The sequence below is a fragment of the Vombatus ursinus genome, unplaced genomic scaffold (genome assembly GCF_900497805.2).
Source record: "Vombatus ursinus unplaced genomic scaffold, bare-nosed wombat genome assembly UNPS02014811.1, whole genome shotgun sequence".
Classification (NCBI taxonomy): Eukaryota; Metazoa; Chordata; class Mammalia; order Diprotodontia; family Vombatidae; genus Vombatus; species Vombatus ursinus.
The window spans coordinates 15548237-15553174 of record NW_020954589.1 but is presented as its reverse complement, the minus strand read 5'-3'; the positions used below and the strand labels follow the sequence as shown (position 1 = coordinate 15553174).

The following is a 4938-nucleotide window of genomic DNA, read 5'->3' as shown; positions in this document are numbered from 1 at the left end:
TGTGTGTGTGTGTGTGTGTGTGTGTGTGTGTGTGTGTGTGTGTGTGTTGCCAAACCCTGCAGAAAGGAATGGCTTCGGATCCTGAAAACAAAACACATCTTTATTATGGAAGATATTTTAAGTAGAAGCAACTTTTGACTTGCAAGGATTTCCTATCTGTTCCTCATAACACCAGGGTTAGGAGAAGTAGTTCAATCAGAGAGAGTTCAAAATAAACCCTTGTTCAAAAGGACAGTTTTGGTTTTTTTTTTTTTTTAAGACTGGAACTGATAAAACCGCATGTTCTTTAGGGAACCTGGTACAGGTTGATGTAGAAGCAAGATGGCAAGGAAAAGTGGGGCTAGGCTGTCAGAGTGACCTTACTTTCCCCCTCCAAACTGGTATCAATCCTTGCTGCTTCCCTCTGGGCCCTCTACAGTGATAAGTGCTTTGTGACCACCTATCCCTGTGAGCAGACACTCCAGCTGTAAGTGGATCACTTTTTTATTACCTTCATTTTTAATAAATTAGTTTCCTGAGTTTTTTTTATTAGTATTTAAAACATAGCCGCCTCAGCTCATGAATCTCATGTACCATATTAAAAGTAAATTAGCCAAAGAGGGCCTAATTGCCAGTTCTTTGGGGAGTATATTCAGTCTTTCATATTGTGGAGAGAATGGCACTAAGGAGAGATGACATGTGTGGCACAACATCGTGTTTGGAACCTTAAAGCATTTGCATTTGTTTATGAATATAAAAGAGGAGATGTTTCACTGACCTGGTGAGTTCATTTTACCTTAATAACCCTTTTTTCCATCTCTAGAGCCCCCTGCCCTTATTCATCTTTATTGGAGAACTAACTCTGCTGACTGTGTCATCACATTAGTAAAATTAAAAACAAAGATGAGATGGTGGCAAAGTTGACCTCTTAGATGATGTGAAATAATTGGAAAGGCTCCAGGGGAAAGAAACCAAAATGATTAAAGAGCTGGAAAGTCAGACTCTGATTATTTGATGCTGATGAGAAGGGATTATTTAGTGTAGAGGAGAAGAAAATGGTATTGAAGCAGTGATTTAATACCAGTATGCATCCTTCTTCTACAGAAATGGACTGAATGTTCAGATGTTCCTGATTCTTTACTAGACACTACACAAACCTTGAAACATACATCCAGGAGCTGTTAGTATGCTAACACTAGACTACATACAGAAAAGGAAAACACAGGCTGAATATAAGATATTGGACTATTTTGCGAAGTCAGTACAGTGCTACAAACAGATAATAAATGGAAGAAAACTAAGGTTTTATTAAAATCTGGCCCAGAGAAATCCTACCTATCTACCTCAAAAATGTCACCAAATTCTTACATACTGTCCAAATATAGATAGATAAGTAAATATATACACATATATGTGTGTGTGTGTGTTGAATTGAATGTAATTGATAGAAAGTAAAATATGAAACTAAACCTGGAAGGCCAGTGTGATCTTCAAGAAACTGACTGATTCAATGTTATGGTATGGACATGGCATCAGTATGCTCAATAGTAAATGGCAGAATAGTATTTCTAACAGCAAGGTCCTAGGATACATCCAGGCCACCCACATAGAAATAAAGTTCTTTGCCAAACAGCTTCCCCAGGACCAGGACACATGAAGGACTGATTTCTTTTAATTATGTCCAGGACCAGGAAGTAAACAAGAAAGGTGCTATCTTACTATTTGGGGGAAGATAGTTTTAACAGAAAACAATGAAAAGCTAGACTATTCAACTCCTTGATAGAGAAAATGGAAGTGACAAAGAATGATCTTTGAACTAGAAAGCATAGAATGTATGTCAGCAGAGTGTTTGATACACAGAATTTATAGGGAATTAATACAAGTATTTAACATCAAGTAATTTCATAAGTGGTCAAAGGAAATTAGTAAACTATACTCAACAGAAGAATTGCAAATTATTAACAACTGTATAAAAGATAGTTCCAAACTGCTAACAATGAGAGAAATGATTATTAAAAACAACTGTGCCCCACACCCAGAAAATTGGCGAATTAGGGACCAAAGAAGTGAAAATGACACTAGAAAAGACCAAGATGGAAAGAGCAGCTGGGCCAGGCATAGGACCCACCAAAGAAATCTGTGCTAGAGACAGCACAATTTGAAAAGGATTAAGTGATTTTTTTTCAAGATGTCTGAAAAAGGGAAAGAAAGATATCCCCATAAGCCAGAAAAAGTCATGGACATCTGAGAATATATTGATAGCTTTTGACCTATATGTTTACTTTCTCATATCTATAAAATATTTGTGAGAGTGATCTAGAAAAAGAACATGGCATACCAGATAAAATGCTGGCCTCAGTCAGAAATACCTGGGTTCAAGTCCTACTTCTAACATAATACTGACTATGTGACACTGAGCAAGTCACTTAATTTCTCAGTGCCCCCAAGCTTTCTAAAGCTATAAGTTGCAGAGAAGGTGCCTATCTATATTGGTAAAGCAGGTTCTTTACCAGGGTCCCAGGCCAAAAGAAAAAGAATGATATGTACAGGTATTGCGAATTTCCCTGTGAAAAATATTGGAAGGAAACAGACTTCCTCAAGATTGTCTGTAGCAAATATTTTCACACTCATACAGTAGACTGAAAGGTACAGAGCATACAAGATTCTGCCCTGCTTATTGTTTACTTATTATTGCAAAATATAGCCTCCAGACATCTCTTCCAGTAAGGTATTACCCATCCATATGTTAAGATAACTCAAGATTGCTTGACCTTCAGCCTCATATCTCCAACTGAAGACATCTCAAACTAGATGTCCTGTAGAGATCTTAAACTCAACATGTCCAAAATTTCCCAAAAAAACCCTCCCTTCAGCTATGCCCAGAGGGCTATAAAATGTGCATACCCTTTGACCCAGCAATACACTTCTGGGACTGTATCTCAAAGAGATCATACAAATGGGAAAAGGACCCACATGTACAAAAACATTTATAGCAGCTCTTTTTGTGGTGGCAAAGAATTGGAAATTGAGGGAATGCCCATCAATTGGGGAGTGGCTCAACAAGTTGTGGTATGTGAGTGTGATGGAATACTATTGTGCTATAAGAAACGATGAGCAGGCGGACTTCAGAAAAACCTGGAAAGACTTGTATGGTCTGATGCTGAGTGAACTGAGCAGAACCAGAACGTTGTACACAGTAACAGTCACGTTGTACAGTGACTAATATTGATAGACTTAACCCTTCTTAGCAATACAAGGATCCAAGACATCTCCAAAGGTCTCATGATGGAAAATGCTGTCCATATCCAAAGAACTATGGAGTTTGAATGCAGATCGAAGCATACTATTAGCTTTTTTTTCCTACTGTTTTGTTTTGTTTCTTTTTTCTTGTGGTTCCTCTTGTGGTTCTCATTCTTTCTTACAACATGACTAATGTGAAAATATGTTTAATAGAAATGTATATGTATAACCTATGTCAGATTGCACACCATCTTGGGGAGGGACACAGAGAGGGAGGGGGAAAAATTTAAAACTCAAAAGCTTATGGAAGTGATTGTTGATAAATCAAAATAAATTAATTTTTAAAAATGAAAAAAAAAACCCTCCCCTCTTCCTAGCTTCCCTATTACTGCCAAAGGCACCACCATTCTTCCAGTCACCCAGACTCAAAAATTAGATGTCCTGTTTGCCTCCTCACTATCATCATTTCAGATATCTAGTCTCTTGCCAAGGCCTGTTGAGAATTGAAAATGGTGACAAGGCTTTTGAGAAGAGGAGAAAGGGAGAATTTTTCCTTTGTTTCCCTTCAATGTTAAACATATGAATGAATTTTTGAACTATATGTATATGTGTATTGTTGCCAGATACAAAAAATATTTTCCCATGGAGTTTGTGTGATATTTACTCCATATCCCCAAAGCCCTACCTGGAGTCTCTCTATCTCTGTTATTCCTTGTCTGACCTATGCCTAAACGCCCTTTTATTTCTCTGACATGTTACCTTCTAGCTAATGGAGTATAAGATTGCTGTCTTTAATTGTAGAAGCTGACCTTCAGTGGCTATCAGGTAGTTGATTAGAATATGCAGATAATATACAAATCCATTAATTTATTCCTTATTCATCACATAACTAAATTCAATTGATAAGTAAACCACTCCCTTCTGCTTACAGGAACCATTGAGAATTTCACTAAGATAGTAGCTCAGGCTGCATTTCAATGTTGCAGCTAGCTGTTAAACATAATTCTATTAAATATAGATCTATATTTTATTATCTATATCAAATGAAACCATGAAGTAAGAGAGTCTAAGATATGATTCATTCCCCTGTTCCTTTGCTATGAATGAAAATAACTTATATGCAGGGAAATAAATCTGTGGAAGTTTTCAAAATCATCTATTTAATTCAATAACAAACATTTATCGAGCCTTGTTAAGCACCAAGTGAGATAAAAAAAATAGGACATGATTTCTACCCAGTCTAGCAAAGAATAAAACATGTATTTTAAGTAAATAAAGGAAATTAGAGTTTAAGTTTATAGAAGTGCTTCCAAAAGAGTTATCAAAAAACGTGAGTAGAAATTTCACCTGACTTGTGAAGATGGGAGAGAGAGGACAAGGAAGGGTTTGTGAATTCTCTAATTAATCCAAATAGGATAATTCTCATTTACAACTACTAGATTGGAGGAATGTTAGTAATATGCTACAAATTACCATTTCCCTGGATTACCTTGCCATTCTGCTTAAATCCACTATTAATCATGTCAGTTCAAACTTTACCTGTGTGATTTTCCCCTCAAAGTCTTCTAACCCTGTTCATATTTAAAAAGCATTTTTTTAAACCCTAAAGTAAGGAGTTAAAGACAATCCAATTTTTTATGTTGGAAAAAGAGGTACAATTAAATACTTACTCGGTTCAGCATGTTTTATACATTGGCTAAAAAATGAATGCATGCCTAC

At 36.4% G+C, this 4938-nt stretch overlaps 1 protein-coding gene across 4 annotated transcripts in view; it reads left to right on the top strand.

Annotated features, from left to right (window-relative positions):
* The window catches only part of BTBD9 (BTB domain containing 9), a 501893-nt gene that overhangs the window by 440215 nt on the left and 56740 nt on the right, over positions 1-4938 (top strand). The window lies entirely within an intron of this gene.